The sequence below is a fragment of the Narcine bancroftii genome, chromosome 3 (assembly GCF_036971445.1).
Source record: "Narcine bancroftii isolate sNarBan1 chromosome 3, sNarBan1.hap1, whole genome shotgun sequence".
Classification (NCBI taxonomy): domain Eukaryota; kingdom Metazoa; phylum Chordata; class Chondrichthyes; order Torpediniformes; family Narcinidae; genus Narcine; species Narcine bancroftii.
The window spans coordinates 297,994,902-298,012,388 of record NC_091471.1 but is presented as its reverse complement, the minus strand read 5'-3'; the positions used below and the strand labels follow the sequence as shown (position 1 = coordinate 298,012,388).

The 17,487-nt window shown below is 43.1% G+C and overlaps 1 protein-coding gene and 2 long non-coding RNA genes across 13 annotated transcripts in view; 2 read left to right on the top strand and 1 right to left on the bottom strand.

The window, feature by feature from the left end:
* Nucleotides 1-17,487, top strand: part of nfic (nuclear factor I/C) — a 450,718-nt gene that overhangs the window by 248,604 nt on the left and 184,627 nt on the right. The gene's annotated exons all lie outside the window — the stretch shown is intronic.
* LOC138758968 (uncharacterized) overlaps nucleotides 1-17,487 on the bottom strand; it is a 71,667-nt gene that overhangs the window by 14,409 nt on the left and 39,771 nt on the right. For both annotated transcript variants that reach the window (XR_011354551.1, XR_011354552.1), the window contains exon 3: nucleotides 2,342-2,493. This is a non-coding gene — a long non-coding RNA (uncharacterized lncRNA). The remainder of the gene's footprint in view (nucleotides 1-2,341; nucleotides 2,494-17,487) is intronic.
* LOC138758969 (uncharacterized) lies at nucleotides 5,826-7,086 on the top strand. Its single transcript, XR_011354553.1, has 2 exons — nucleotides 5,826-6,073; nucleotides 6,664-7,086. It is a non-coding gene; the product is annotated as an uncharacterized lncRNA (long non-coding RNA).

Sequence of the window (17,487 nt, the reverse complement as noted above, 5' to 3'; positions counted from 1 at the left end):
CTGATTCTGGCTAACAGCGCACCATATAGGGGATCAGAGGTGGAGAGGGTGAGCAAATTCTAAATTCCTGGGAGTCACTATCTCGGAGGATCCCGGAGGTTCCTGGACCCAACACACCAATGGCATCATGAAGAAAGCATGCCAGTGCCTCTATTTCCTCAGGAATTTGCGAAGGTTTGGCATGACACCATACACCCTGGAAATTTCTACAGATATGTGACTGAAAGTGTGCTGACCGGCTATACCATGATCTCATATGGGGACACCAATACCCCTGAGTTTAAAGCCCTGCAAAAGGTAGTGGACACAGTCCATGACATCACAGGCAAAAACTTCCCACCGTCGAGATCATCTGTCAGAGGGCAGCAGCAACCATCAAATATCCACATCACCCAACACATGCTCTGTTCTTGCTGCTACCATCAGGAAAGAGGTGTAGGTGCCACAAGACTCGAACCCCCAGGTTCAGGAACAGCTGCTCCCCCTCCACCATCAGACCCCTCAACGACAAACTCAATCAGGGACTCATTTTAAGGACTCTGTCAGTTTGTTTACATTTCTTGTTTCTATTTCTTTATTTGTGTGCATTGAGCACAATTTTTTTTCTGCACCACCAATAAGTGGTAATTCTACCTTGCCTGCAGGAAAAAGAATCAGTTCCTTTGCTTTGTTAAGTGCAAGGTTATTGTGGTACCACTCAACTATTTGACCTATCCCACTCCTGTCGGATTCCTCATTGCCATCTTGATTCTGCCAATGACCATGGTACCATCGGCAAATTTGTAGATGACATTTGAATTGTGCCGAGCCATATAGTCATGGTTATAGAGAGAGTAGAGCACACAACACAATCTATATTTGATTCTCCAGATCTATGTGCTTTACACCACAGTGCAATGCACCCAGATCGTACATATGTGGTCCCCATCGCCCTGGCCACAATCTCTTCTCACTGCTACCTTCAGGCAGAAGTTTAAAAAGAGTTTGTTCTTCCATTAGTGATCAGGCTCTTGAACCTCCCTGTACTGCCCCTAGCCCTCAAATTCAGCTCCTCAGGGTGACGGCTCACTGGATGAATTCATATCACATAAATGGAAAGCTATCCAAGTCATTCACCTGTCCCCTCTCTATACTGACTCTCTTCCCACTCTGCTCCCAGCCCTGATGCTACTTCCATCTATCTGCCTCTGCCTCTCATCTCTCACCAGCTCCTCCTCCTCGGAACACCCATTACCTACTGGCTCTGGTCAGCCCCTCCCCTTCTCCTCTTTATGCCGAGTACTTTCCCTCTCATTCCTGAGGCAGGGTCTCAACCCAAAATGTCAACAATTCCTTTCCCTCTCCTCTCCACCCCTGCTGCTTGACCTGCGGTTTGTTTTTCCACTCCATATTCCAGCGTCTGTAGCCCCACGTCTCTTCTCCATGTTTTGTTGAATGGGATTATAAACCAAGACCTTGTCCACTCTCTCCATTGGACGTAAAAGACACTACTTTTGAAGAGGTCCATGAGTAACCTGCAGTGTGCGAGAGACTATCTTCACATCATAATTAAAGAGATACTAATTGATGCTCTCTCCTAATTGGCTATTATATTTCTTACCATATATGTCGGTTCAACTGGGGAAGTGGGCCAAAGAAGGCCAGGTGGAATTTAGCTTGGACAAGTATGAGGTTTATATTTTGGTAGGTTCAACCAGGGCAGGACTTGCACAGTGAGTGGCAGGGCCCTGGAGAGTGTTGAAGAACAGGAAAACCTGGGGTGCAGGCACATAGGTCACTGAAAGTGCAACACAGGTAGACATTTGCTTTCATCGGTCAGGACCCTGAGTACAAGAAGGTTGTAACGTGGCAACCCTACAAGATGTTGGTGTGACCACTCTTGGAGTATTGTGAACAGTTTTGGTCACTCGACTACGGGAAGGATGTCTTTCAGCTGGGTGCAGAACTGGTTCACAAGATTATGGCCAGGACTGGGGTCCTTGAGTTCCAGGGAGAGACAGGATAGGCTCAGGCTTTTCTCCCAAGATACAAGAAGGCTGAGAGGTGACCTTATAGTGTTGTATAAAATCATGCAGGTCAATAAGGTGAATAATCTTTCGTCCAAGATAGGGGAGTTTAAAATGACGGGAAAAATTTAACAGGGACCCGAGGGTCCCACATGGAGGAAGTGGTAGAGGAGGGGATCATTACAACACAGGTACATGGAGAGAAAAGATATGGGCCAAATGCAGGATAATGGGACTAGCCCAGGTAGACAAAAGGGTCAGCATGGATGAGTTGGGATGAAGGGCCTGTTGTCCTGCTCTCAAACTCCATGGCTCTCTGACAACAGTCCACTTACCTCGTGAATTACTCCACTGTTGTAGGACTTTATCACCTGCACTGCCTTCAGTTTAATGGTGCATGTGAAATTGCCCCTCATAATTAGAGGTAATGACACAAGCATATTTATAAAGTGCAAGGGTAGAAAACACTCAGCGGGTCAGGCAGCATCTGTGGAGAGAGAAACGGTGACATTTCATGTCTGAGATCTTCATCCCAAGTCTCTTTTCACAATCTCACATGTCCAAGGTGATTTTACAACTAATGAGGGGACTCTTATTTGCTTCTGAACAAGGGGTGTCTGGTGACACTAATGGTAACTCTTTGTCTGTCTTATGGCAGATGAAGGCAACTTGTTGTGTACTATTTATAGAACAATAAAGGAATCTTGAAGTACCTTAAAATGTCACCACTGTTGGGATGTCAGGGATAAAATATATTAAAATAATGGCAATCATCATTTAAGTCTTCTTACCCAAGTCCAAATATTGTTTACCTTTACAGAAAACAAGACTTTTATACTCTGTTTTTGTCTGCAGCTGTGATAAACCTCAAACGTAGCCACTGAGACTAAGTCCTTCCTCTCTGAACTGTTAACATAATGAGTTCAAATCTTGGTCAAACTGCATCACACAATGAGTGTGAATTTGCCAGCTTGTGCAGTCCTGAGATCTCAGGCAATTGCCCCCCCAAAAAACTTGAGTCCGATATCTTTAATTGAGAGCAGCGTTGGCCATGGTTGCTCAAGATGAGGGTAACTGACATTGTGCAAATGCTGCTTCGTGATCCAGCACTGACGATGATACCAGATTCGTCTTGACGCAAATACATAAAAATCTTACAAACCACTGCTTGTCGTGCCTGTCAGCACATAATATTTTGCATGTTACGGTTAACACCATTCAGACTGGAGGACCTTGTGAAAGGAACTATCGGCTTTCTTCTCACTGAGCTTCACCTAATACCTCGAGAGAAATCTAAATATATTTAGAAAACTGTTGAGGACAGACTTGAATGCAGTGATTCTGCCCTTGGTCGCTAATTCCTAAATACACACAAAATTATCAATAAAAAGTCAAGTCAAGTCACTTTTATTTGTTGTTCATCCCATAACCTACTAATGCAGTGCACAGTAAAGATGAGCTAGCCTTTCTCCAGGACCATGAAGCAGATCTACATAAATAGGAATTCAATATTAAGTTATGATACAATAAAAATCCATGGTATACTAGTAAGATTATGTTCTAGGAATTGACGAGCCTGATGGCTTGGGGAAAAAAACTGCTTCGTGAGGGCCCGAATCATGAGTCATGAAATTTGTTGTTTTGCACAGCAGAATAAGGAGTAAAATTAATAGTGAGGTAGTGTCTATGGTTCATTGTCCGTTCAGAAATCTGATGGTGGAGAGGAAGGAACTGTGTTGAGTGTGTGTCTTCAGGCTCCTGTACCTGACATCATGTGCAAAGTGAATTCTTGCAGCACACATCTCTTGGACATGTTTTGTCCAGGTGACCACAGGCATACCTCAGCCCATGTGTATGATGACATATCTCAGTTAGTTAGGAAAACAAGTAATAATTTAGTGGAAAGTAGAAATTGTACACCATCAGTTTACCTCTGGAACTCGCATACTGCAGCGTTGCGTGTTTTTTTTCAAGAACTGTCATTTGTCTTGCTCCAACTCTTTCTACTGCATTGAGATGCTGGGACACAGACTAATCCATTCTAATTTTTAACAGCATTTCTTACTGTAAATAGAAATGCCAGTGACTATTGGGAATTAATTGTGAGGAATAGCTGAATTTTCCTTCTGCCGAATTCTTCCACAGAAGGGACTTACAAAGGATTTACAGTTGAGAAAAATGTAAAGATGTAACATTGAACTTAACACAAGTACCATTGTGGCTAAATTCATTTTAAGGTTGCCAAAAATAGCAGCTAACAGATGCAGCGTATGGGAGAGTTGGAATGTAAATGTTAATGTTAAAATCTAATCCAGTAATGATTGGCAAGACCATCGTAAATGATTAGAAGCTGAATTGGAGCTTTCAATTAAAGAAACATTTACAGATGGTGCTCTTTTGATCAGAAGTTTGTAAATGAGAAAAGTTAATTGTGCCAAGGCAGGGGAAAGGTTAACATCCTATGATCAAAATGTTTGCCTAATTTAAACTAGTTACCCATATATTTCAGTATTTTTCTTTTGTGCAGTCTTAAACACGATGTTACAAGCATGCAGAGACCGGTCTTGACTTTTTTTTTCCAAATACAAAGTCGTTTCATTTTTTTATTTATTTGTTTGGTGTTTAATTAAATTTCTCCATGAACTGCTCTGCCCTTCTTTATATCATCTCCGTGCAACTCCCGGTGCCTGGACAATGTGTGGGACTTCTGTGTTGGCAATTACTGAGGTTGGCAGTCAGCTGCAGGCTATGTACATACATACTATGCTCAAGAAGCAGGCTAAAATGGCTGCCAAAAGCTGCTTTGTACTTGAAATGGCAGCCAAAAACATTGTGGCAGAGAATTGCAGCCAAGATTTGATTAAAAAGCAAATGAATTATTTAAAGTAGAGGGAATAACAAAGGAAGAGCATGGCTTCAGTTTCCTTGATCGGATTTAAATATTTATGCCATGCTTACAAAAGTTGGGAGATAAAGGTGAATTGCAGGGTAGCACTGAGTGTAGGCAACTGGCAAAAGACAACATCCCATATGTGGAAATAAAATACTCCAGCAATCTTTGAATCAAACTTCAGTTTAAACTTTGAAGAAGTCAGCTTTTAGAATCTTTCTTGAAATGGGAAAGAGGGACCTTAGCTTGAAAGCACTCGACAACACAAGATTGGCTGCCACGAGCTCAGAGGGAAAAGGGTGAAGGAGATTTTGAGTCGTGCGCATACCTCAGTAATTTGCACAGTGGCAAAAGAATACTTGCTGGGATGGCTTTGTTTCTTCAGCAGTTACTTTTGGGGGAGAGAGGGTGTGGATTTGGAGAAAACTCACTAACCTTTCAAAGGGCTGCATTTTATTAGTATATAATTTCCACGTGTCCCTCCTTCGGTTATAAATTGGATCCTTGCCAATTCCCGCAAATTCATCCGGAATTTTAAAGCTAAAAGTCGGAGGGAGGGTAATATTGGAATTGCTTCGTAGCTTGCTGGCAGGGGCCCAAGTGGAATGTTCCATCGTACAGACCATTTGGAAGCTTGACCTGAGGTACTGTGCGAACATTGTCCTGTGAGCAATAGTTCCAGCCACAAATACACTCACATTGAAAGCAATTTGTGCAAATCTGTGTCTACTTTTGGACAAGGAAATGCTTGGCAGAACCTCCTGGGTAGGAGGGGCACCAAACTGTAATAAAGAACACAATGTCCTCTGCACTGAGTTTTTAAGAAGCCTCCAGCCAAACATGAATGCAGTATTGTACTGAACATATTCTCTGCATGAGCTGTAATACCATAGTCCAAACACTGTTTAGTCAACATTTTGACCCTGGCCTTCATGTTTTTGTACCTCCGGGAGCAGGGATTAGCAGTTTTGTGAATAAATAAGAAAATGACAAATTGTCAGCAGAAATATCCTTCATCGTGCCGACTTTAGACCATCTGGGTTTAAACTGCAGTGTGAGCCACAAGAGACTTATTACAGCTACCTGATGAAATCTATCCTCCCTCGCTTTTAATGAAACACTGTGAAGTCTTCAGTCAAATACAAGGACCAGTCCCCAGGAGTTTTCTGCCTTGAAGGTAATATTGTGTATGCAGGCCTGCTGCAGAGGTCGACTGCACTTGTGTAACAGCTCCAACCACTGTGTAAAATGTGCCATTACTACATAGACCAGGCAAGCATTCACCAACACTGCAGCATTCAGCTTCCCCTCTATTCTGCATCACTTAAGAACCTGTCCCAATATAGAACACTTCCAAATCTGAAGTCTAACTTAAGGTGAGAGCCCTATTTTTAGCAACGGTTCAATTCCAGATATAACCGTGTTACCTCTTGGCAAGGACTACATGTCACTGCAAAACTGCATCAGATGCTTGAGGCACCATACTGGAAGCGAAGAACTGCAAACAAATGCCAACAGCCTGATGTATTGACCTGCAGCCTGTGAGCTCGAGGCTACGTTATGAGAGTGAACACGTTAGTGCTCAAGCTGTTCTCTGATCGGGAAATTCTCTTGTACTGTAAGTGGCCGGGTGACACTAATGGCGGCTCTTTGTCTCCCTTAAGACAGGCAGAAGGCAATTTTGTGTACAATTACATATTTTGTACTATTGCATGGCAATAACGGAATCTTGAATCTAAAGTTAACCCTTTTTTTTTGGATCACAAGTCAAGATCCCCAATGGAGGAAGTAAACCTGAAACCAAGCTCCATGGAAATTACTTCTACCCCTCCGATCGCACAGCCAAGCAAGCCACAAACATCTCTGTGAATATCCCTAAAAATGGCTCAACATGCAACTCGCCAGCGGGAACAAAAACACATAATTTCCTCAGCCAAGAAAGAGACTGTAATTGTGTAGCAGAATGAAGTTATTACCTGCAGTTCTAAAGAGAATGATATACTTACTGTAAGTGCCATCGTATATGATGACTCTGTACATTATAGGATGACTCCGGACTTTCTACCCCAAATTTTGGATTTGAGCAATAACCCTTTGTATAAAACGACCCCCAAATCTGGCTCTGACCGCTGACCAGTTGATGCTGTTAAAAGCAAATCACAATATTTTAATAACAAATGATCATTGAAAGTTTAAATTTTATTTGAATGTTTTAACATGAACCACTGTCGGCTCATTTAACGCCTGTACAGAGCTGATGGCAGTCGGACTAGGCCCCGCGGAGGAGCGCGGAGACTTTGTAAATAACTAAAGGCATGCACGAGATTGAGTCAGAGCCAGCGGGAAGACGGCAGCGGTGTTGAGTCTTCGCTGACAAAGGTTTGGATTTTAGATCCAGTGTATAGGATGGCCTCAGATTTTAAAGCGAATTTTTTAAGTTTCATGGATCATTCTAAACAATAGCATATACGGCAAGTTTTTTTAAAACTTGCAATACATCAGAAAGTAGGGATCAACATCAAAATTTCTTTTGATCCTCTAATTTTGATACTCCCCAGTGCTGATAATTTCAGACACGTAAGAATGTAGTTGGCTCCTTTGTGGCTTAACTCCAGGTTTTGCTGGTTGAACTAGGTCCAATGCACCAGGTTACTGTCTCTTCAAAACAAAATGTACAAAGAAACAATTATTTTTGCAAAGTGATGCAAAACCAGCAATGAAGAGAGCTATTTCAGCCCTGGGAAAAAGCCTCTGGCCAATCACACAATCGATGCATTTCACCATTGTAGAGCTCGTCGAAAGAATCAAAGACTTGTTGATCCAAACCAAGGCTTTTATTAGCAAAAGACAGGAGCTCTTCACAGGTGGCCGACCAGTCCGGAATGATCCGACCTGGCTAGGGACACAACCCTTTAAGGCCCAGACAGTAGGCGTGGCTTAGCTCTCAGCCAATCGCTGTAAGCACAGTCTAGATACTGTAACTCTATACACTATATACATTGGTGATCTGTACTATCACAACCATCTTACACACTTCTATCAGGTCACTCCTCATCCTTTGTTGCTCCAAGGACAAAAGACCAAGTTTACTCAATCTGTCCTCAGAAGGCATGCTACCTGTATGTTGCACATTATTTATATTTCAAGAGATAAAACACGATCGTCTGCAGACAGTAATAACCCACAATGCTGGAGAAACTCAAGCCCAAAACTTCATTTATGTATTTTTACCTTTGCTACATAAAGTCCACTATTTGACCTGCTGAGTTTCTCCAGCTTTGTAGGTTTTTACTTCAACCACCATGTCTACAGATTTTCGTGTTATACTTTATAGTCTGCAGACATGGTGGTTGAAGAAAAAATGCAAAATGCTTGGGAAACTCAGCAGGTCAAATGGCATACTTTATATAGCAAAAGATAAGGATACCAGCGTTTCAGGCTTGAGACCTTCATCGAGGTTTGAGCAAAATGTAGATAGGTGTCTGAACCTGTTGGGCCTGTTGAGTTTCTCCAGCATTGTGTTTTTATTTATATTTCAAACATGGGGGTCTCAGTGAGTCAGCCATCATCCATGGAGAGAGGGACAGTCAACGTTTCAGGTTGGGACCCTTTATTGAGACTAAAGTGGGAAAGGGAGATCTCCAGCAAAAAGAGAGGGAAAAAGTGGAGAGGTTGGGGAAGAGCCAAAGGGTGGCAGGGTATTGGCCAGAGGAAAGTGGGAGAGGTGAAGAGTGGGAGAGAACAGGGAGGGGGTGGGTGTGGGGTGGGGGAAGAATGGTTCAAGAGAAAGGTGAAGGAGAGATGGAAACAGTGGAACTGGATAAAGGATGGGGGTTACCCAAATATTGAAAAGTTCTGTGTGTGTGCCATTGGTTTAAGATTGTCCATGAGGGATACGCTGTGCAGTTTCTCAGGTTTACACTGAGCCTTACCCTAGCAATGACGAAGGACGTCGGTATGGGAATGGGGAGGGGAATTAATATGGTTGCAGAGTTCGAATATGGACCTATTGTATTAAGTATGATGCAAAATAAAGACCAATAGAAGATAAGGATGAAGAAATTAGGCCAGGAATTTTAAAGAGTTTGAATAAATTGCCCATCCCAAGTATATTGTGTGTCTATCACTTGTTCATGTCCATGGAGAGATTGCTTGTAAATAACCCTCATTTCTTCCATTGATTATTGTGTTAAATATTATGGGATTTACTCCAATTATTTACTTCAAATTGCATCTTTCAGTCCTTAATAATATTATGAGGTAGAGCAGCATATGAAGACACAATTCATAGCTGACAAACCCACACTTGAAAATGCAGAGAAATATGAGGCCAAGGTGATATGGAGAGGCTGTTGGAATGGATGGTTCAGGCACAGATTATAATATGATGCTGAGCAATGCCCAATGCTATATTTTGCCAGAAAGAGTGAGAGAAGGTAATGCAAGCTTGAGGCATGGTTCTAAAAGGGGACAAGAACAAGAGAGGACATGTCTCACAAGCCCGATTAAATCCTTTGAGGATGTAACCAAGCATTGTTTAAGGTAGAGCGGTGGATATGGATTTCAGGAGGGCATTTGATAGGGATCGCCATGCTCGGCTCATTCACAAAGTAAGGTGACATGGAATTCATTGAGGCCTTGCTTTGTGGATGCAGAATTGGCTTGCCCAGAGAAGGCAGAGGGTGGCTGTAGATGGTTTTATTCTGCATGGAGGCCAGTGTTCTACAGGGACACCCCCCCCCCCCCACTCGTCTTTGTGATTTTTATGAATGACCTGGATGAGGATATGGAAGGGTAGGTTAATAATTTTGTGGATGACATAAAGTTTGGTGATGTTGTCTATAGACTGAAGAGTTTCTAGAGGGTACAAAGGGACATTGGTAGGAGGCAGCATGAAGGAACTGAGAGATCTTGGGGTTGTTGTCCATAAGATACTCAAAGCAGCTATACAGGTTGATGATGTTGTTAAGAAGGCATATGGAGTGTTGGCCTTCATATACTGTGGGATCGAATTCGTGAGTTAATGTTGCAGCCACATAAGACCTTAGTTACCCCACTTGGAACATTGTGTTCAGTTTTGGTCACCTCGTTACAGGAAGGATGTGGATGCTACAGGAAGGGCACAGAGGAGATTTACAAGGATGCTGCCAGGATTGGAGAGCACCATGTTAGGATAGGTTGAGTGAACTTGGTCTTTTCTCCTTGGAGTGACAGAGGATGAGGAGTAGGCTGATAGAAGTGTACAAGATGATGAAAAGCATTGATTGATTGGTTGGCCAGAGGCTTTTTACCCAGGGCTGAAATAGCTAACGTGAGGGGGCATTTTTAAAAAAGATTTAGTCAGGCCCTTCCAGCTCACAAGCCTGTGCTGCCAAAATATCCCAATTAACCTGAAGCCCGGTATGTTTCTTGAAAGGTGGGAGGAAACCGGAGCACCCGGAGGATAGCCACACAGACACAGGGAGAGCGTACAGGCTCCTTGCAGGCACTGCCAGATTCGAACCTACATCGTTGGCACTATAATAGCATTGCTCTGATCGCTACGCTAACTGTGCTGCTCTAAATAGTTTTAAAGTGCTTGGGAGTAAGTACAGGAGGGATGTAAGAGGTAAGTTTTTCACATGGAGAGTGGTGGGTGCATGCAATGCGCTGCCAGCAATGGTGGTGGAGGCAGGTAATATAGGAGTTTTAAGAAATGATTAGATAGATTCATGGAACTGAGAGAAATGCAGGGTTGTGCAGTAGGGAAATTCTAGATGGTTGTTAAGAGTATTGTATCAAATTCCCTGATAGGAAAAGCTATTCTTGAACTGAGAGGTTCCAAACTTCCAGGTCTGTACTGTACTGTAGATTTCTGTGTTCTAACTGAGAGATCAGGGTATACATGTAGAGTTTGATGGAGGCGTCAGGCCAGGCCGAGAATGTGGTTCAAAGGGCAAATGAAATCCTGGGCCTTGGAAGCAGGCACAGAATATGTGAATAAGGCAGTCAAGACGAAGTTTTTCAAAAGATCACACCAGGAGATTAGTGTCCGGATACGGGAGCTGCAGTGTAACAGAGAGGAAAATATATCATGTTCTGTCAAACCTGACAAACTGCAGCCATGTGATTCCAGGGATAGATTATGGAACTATAGCATCATTCAGCACGGATGCCATCTTAATTAGGCCTGTTTTCCCCGATGCCTTTCCCATTTCCAATCCTATCCTATGTATGGTGATGAAAGCTCCCTCTCACAGTGCGCCTGTTCTCATTGCAAACTCCAGGACTTCTTCATTAATCGTGGTACAGAAGTCTGCCATGGGAGGTACCTTCCCAAGATAAAAGTGTTTTGCAAATCTCCCTTCAATCTTATCATGCAGTACTGTAAAAACAAGCAGGGAAATGACCAGCCTCCAGACTTTAATGTTTCACACATGTTGCAGAAATAGTTCACAGTTTCTATACACAGAGAAGCCACAAGGATGGTAACTGGTTTAAGATGAACAATCAAATCAGTGCAGAAAGGAAACAAAAATTATTACACCTTGTGGTGGGAAAATTGAGCATTCACATCAGTCCACAATGATTAGGAATAATACATGAAATAGAAATAAAATGCCATCAGGGAGATTCCCTGATAGGAAAAGCTATTCTTGAACTGAGAGGTTCCAAACTTCCAGCTTCCGTATCTTCTGCCTGAAGGTAGCAGAGAGAAGAGATTATGACCAGGGTGATGGGATTCTTTTGTGACGTTGGTTGCCTTCTGGAGGCAGTGCCTCCCACAGACATCTTCACTTGATGGGAGGATGGTATCTGAGATGGGCTCGGCTGTGCTTGACACTTTCTCCAGACTTCTGATTGATTCCTCAGCACTCGGGTCTCCAACCGTGAAATGAGACTAGCCGGCCTTTCAATGCCTATCTGAAGCTGAAACAGATGGAAGTGATTCACCTTCACCAAACGTAGGACGATCTGGATGTCCTCAAATTAGAACACAGAACACTATAGTACAGTACAGACCTTCAGCTCTCAATGTTACGCTGACATATATATTACAACCAAAAATAAAAACCGAAGCCTCCTTCCCTCCATTTTCCTTTACATCCATGTCCCTGTCTAGCAGTCTCTTCCACCACTCCTGGCATTCCAGGCACCCACAAGACTTACCCCTGATGTTTCCCCTAAACCTTCTTCCCTTCACTTTGCTGTTTGCTACTCCTGCCCTTGGATAAAAGGTGCTGGCAATCTACCTTATCTAGGCCTCTCAGAATCTTGTAGACCTCTACTAAGTCATTTCTCAACCTTCTGCACGCCAAAGTGAAAAACCCTAACTGTTGCCTCTAATTCAATCCAGGCAGCATCCTGGTAAATCTCCTCTGCACCCTCTCCATAGCTTTCTCATCCTTCCTATAATGAGGTGACCAGAAATGAACACAATGCTCTAAGTGTGGCCTCACCAGTAGTTTGTAGAGCTGAAGCATGACCTCTAAACATCTGAACTCAATCGTCCGCCTAATGAAGCACAGTATCCCATAGGCCTTCTTAACTATCCTATCAACCTGTGCAGCAACTTTGAGAGATGGATGGATTTGAACCCTTTCAGCAGCTTTATTTCAGGAAGATAGAATCTTCTGTATCTTCAGGGTTTGCCCAATTAATGCAGATATCGGAGAAATGTTTTGCAAGCAGGTTAAACGCTCACACGAGGATTTGTATTTCAAGAATTCTTTCACAACAGCAACAATGGTAAAGGTTTGATACCAGATTGGGGGTGTACACTTTGAGGAAATCTTGCAGAAGTTCCCCTCCCGGGCATTGTCCAGTCACAATCCCAGCATTCCTCCACAGATGCTGCTTGACGCACTGAATTCCTCCAGCAGTTTGTCTTTTGTTCCAGACTCCAGATCCCTTGCGTCTCCTGTAACAGATTTATATTGAAGGCAGAAATGTAAGCCCCAGTTATAACCCAGGGAAGGATTCAAGAACCATATTAAAAACACACCAACATCTATGGCCTGAGCTCTTCTTCAACATCTGAGTAAAAAGCAGACAGACACCTGATTTTAAAGAAAGGGCAAGGGAGGAGTGCAGACCAGCAGACAAAAGGAGTTCATTGGATATGGAGAGGAGGCGAGGAGAGAAGAAAGGTGAGAATTAATTGGGGAGGGGGTGGTTTTGGCTCGGTGAATGCAGAGCTGGGGAACGCCAGACAACATCACTCAGATACCTCCTCTTACTACCCTCTCCTTCAAAACTCATCAAACCACTGTCTCACACGCACGATTACCTGCCTTGCGCAGCCTCCAACCCAACCCCCCCCATTCAAGGACTGTAACTCCTGTTCTGCAGTTTGGCGTTTGTCGATGCAGATCCCAGAAACGGATTGCATTGCCCTTTTATTACATTTAACTGAGAGCATCTCTAACCCAGTACCTTCTGTTGAAATGTTTGGGGGAAGTAGGATATTTTATCTTAAAGTGGGTCATGCAGTAAGTGAGTATGGTATCAAATCTGCTCCCTTTTGTCTTCACACTGTAGTTTGTCAAGTTTGACAGGACATTCCCCTTTTGAGTCCTCTGAGGAGTAAATTCAGATGGACATCAATTGATAGCAATACTGAGCCATGAACCTCAGCCTCAGAGGCAAATAAAACCCTCGATTGTCACAACAACATCTTTGGACTATGGACTTCAAGAAGAGGAAAATCAGGAGAACACGAACCAGTCCTCATCAAGGAGTCAGCAAGGTTAAATTCCTGGCTGTCACATCTCTGAAGATCTATCCTAGGACCTCCATATCGATGTACTCATGAAGGCTCGCCAACGGCTATACTTGGTGAGGAGTTTGAAGTGATTAGGGATGTCACTGAGGACTCTTGCAAATTTCTACAGGTACCATGGGGAGCATTCTGACGGCTTGCATCACTGTCTGGTCTGCAGGTGCCAATGCGCAAGACAGGAAAAGACTACAGAGAGTTGTGAACTCGGCCAGCGCCATCATGGGCATCACTCCGTTAAGGACATCTACAAGAGGCAGTGTCTCAAAAAAGCGGTGTCTATCCTCCAGGACTCCCACCACCCAGGCCATGCCCTCTTCTCACTGCTACTATCAAGAAGAAGGCACAGGAGCTTGAAGACGAACACCCAGTGGCACAAAAACACCTGCTTCCCCTCCACTGTCACCTTTCTAAATGGACAATGAACCACAGACACTAACTCACTTTTTCTTTGCAATAATTTATTAATTTTTTAAAATGTAACATAACGATATTCGCCGGTGCAGAACAATGAATTTTGTGACATGTTCATGACAATAAATTCTCGTTCTGATTACATAAATGACCTCATTCTCCCCTTGGCAAATTCTAGAGTTTGCCGTACTAGTAATGGTGCGCACACTATGCCATGGAAAATAACCAGTCTTTACCATTGAATCCAAAGATGTGATTGTGCCCTAATAATAGAAGCAAGGAACAAGCTTCTATTCTCATTATTATTTATGGTCACAGCCCAAAATTGTGGCAATTCTGTAAGTGATTAGCATCATATTTTTCTCGAATGAGTGTCAAGGCCTGATTCATTAGTGCGGTCATTGAGGGTAATTGGTGAATATCACAACACTTAATTTTGTTCAAATTACTGAGCAGCCCATGCCAGATAGATTTGTTCTGGTTTCTGCTGCTGACGGCATCAGGTTCTGGCATTGCACATTTGCAGAATTCTGCTGAGATTTGGACCCGTTCTTCCTATGTCCAGCTTTTGGGCACGATGATTGCAGCATCATGACCGTGGTCCCATTGTCAGGTGGTTACAAATTTCAGCAAACGTCACTCTTATTCTGGCCTGTCTCCGGGGAGGATGTTACTTTGCTTCTGGGGAGTCACATCAGGGGATAAGATCAGAATCACAAGGACAGCAGGTGCTGGAACCTTGAACAAACAGTGAACTGGGGGTGCCTCACAGAGCAGGCGGCAATGATAGAGAGCAATTACTGCTTCAGCTTGGGATCTTTATTTGGAACAGGCCCTTCAGGCCATCGAGTCTATGCTGATCATCAACCACACATTTACACCAGGTCCCATTTTATTCTCCCATATTCAGTCAAACCTTCCCCAGATTCTACCACTTACCAGCAGACTAGGAGTTGCTAACGATGACCAATTAAATTCCAAACCAGCATGCCTTTGGGATGTGGGAGAAAACTGGAGCACGCAGAGTAAAATATGTAAAAAGTCTTTGCCCCACAGAATAGTGGTTTATATAAATTAGTGTCACTTCCAGAGCTTCCTGATACTGCACTTTCCACAGTCAGAGGCACTATATAAATGCAATTAATGATTATTAGCACAACATGTGAGTGTGGTTTTTTTTTAAATTTACAAAACAGTAGAAGCCATTTCCGGCCATTGAAACACATACTACCCAATTACACCCAATTAACCTACATCCCCATATGTTTCTGGAGATAATGTTAGATTTTCAGATAATCAGTACTTTTGAAGTGAACTCACTACAGTAGGAAATGCAAAATTAAACTCACACAGACAATAAAACGATGACGAACATATCATCTGTTTCACTGGTCAATGATGATTGAAGGACCAATGTTGACCAGAACATTGGGGAAAACTCAGCGCTACCTCTCTGATGTGCTCTATCATCCACCTGAGAGAGCAGGCGAACATCTCGTCTGATGTCTCAGTTGACAGGTTGAAGCCAACACTCTGCAAGGCTCTCTCAGTGATTGAGCAGGCAGTCTCAATCTGCATTGGGATTCAGTTCTCCAGAAGGGAACTCTGAGTCAACCACGCTGGCCCACTGATTCATGGCTGAGATTTTGCAGGAGCCTTCAGATTCTGAAAGGGGAAGGCCACTTCTAATGTGTGGAGCAGAACTGATCAGGGTGCACTGGATCATTCCCATCAAAACATCATGGGATTGTCCCATTTTATTAGACAGAGCATTTTTTATATGATAATGTAGCATGGGTGGAATGTCTCAGAGTGATTTAATAGAACAATTCAGAATCAGAATTTATTGCCATGAACAAGTCATGAAATTCAGTGTTTTGCAACAGCATTACAGTATAAACATCCCTATTATGGACCATCATACAACAATAATATATAATAAAAATGATAGTCCACGAAAAGTAAGGCAGTGTCTTTGGTTCATTTATCATTCAGGAATCTGATGGTAGCTGGGAAAAAGCTGTCCGTGAGTGCTCGCCTTTAGGCTCCTGTACCTTTTTCCTGATGGTAGCAGAGTGAAGAGGGCATGGCCTGGGTGGTTTAAGTCACTGCTTCAGGGAGGTGTCCTCATTGGAGTGAAGTCTGGTGCCTGTGATGTCGCAGGCCGAGTTAACAACACTCTGGAGTTTTTCCTTGTCCTAGGATTTGGCCCTCTATACCAGACAGTGATGCAACCAGCCAGAATCCTCTCCATGATACACCTGTAGAAGTTTTCAAAAGTCTTTGGTGACATACCGAATCTCCTCAGACACCTCACAAAATATTGCTGCTGGCGAGCCTTCTTCATGATTGCATCAACGTGGAGGATCCAGGACCCATCCTCTGAGATGTTGACACCCAGGAATTTTAAGTTCTTGACCCTCTCCACCACTGAACTTTCGATGAGGACTGGGTCATGTTCCCCTGACTCCCTCCTGAAGTCCACAATTACAATTGATATGTCAGTGGGTGAATTAATTATGTTGTCAGTTATAGCTTTAATAAATTAGCATAGCGGTTGGCACAACACTGTTACAGAATCCTTCCTGAAAGAAGTTTGTGCTCCGGTTTCCCCCCCACGTTCCCAAGAAGTACAGGGTAAAGAGTTTAATTGGTCACATGGGTGTATTTTGGCAGCACAGGCTTGTGGGCCAGAAGGGCCTGTTGCCATGCCGTATCACTAAATTAAAATGTAAAACTGAAAGACAAATCAAAAACTTCAAGCTATTGCTTTTTCAAGATCAAGAGTCCCGACCCAAAAAGTTAATTGAGTATTTCTCCTTACGGATGCTACCTGACCTGCTGAGTCTCTCCAGCTTCTCTGTTTGCTCACGGTTTCAGTATCATCAGTTTGTCTCTTGTGCATCTGCAGTCTACCCTACCACATGGACCCTGACTTGCACACTGCATGCTTGCTGGGAAAATTTATACAAGCCCTGAAGTAATCCAAAATTCAAGCAACCAGTAGCCTCAAACAACTGCCAAAAAAAAGCAGAAAATAAATAGATAAAAAATATGAAAGTTTAAAATTGGCACGCCTCGCCATTAGTTCACCAATCATGCAAATGATAATCTCAAGCAACCGTAAAATTCATTTATCCGGCATCTAGCAATATTCCCATAGGTGCATAATACTGGTGGTTTTACTGTATGACCTCATTTAAATGCCGATTTTTGAAGTTGATTGACAGTACCCTGCCTGATCTCCAGATTGCCTGGAGGTCAACAAGAATATCTGGGTTTCAAACAAAAATCTCCCAGTGGGAAATCTGGAAACGTAATAACAATTAGAGACCCTCTTGTCACTTATTCCAAGTCTCATGCTGGGAGCTGACATTATGGAGGTTATAATGTATTTTGATTTCCGCAATCAACTGAGT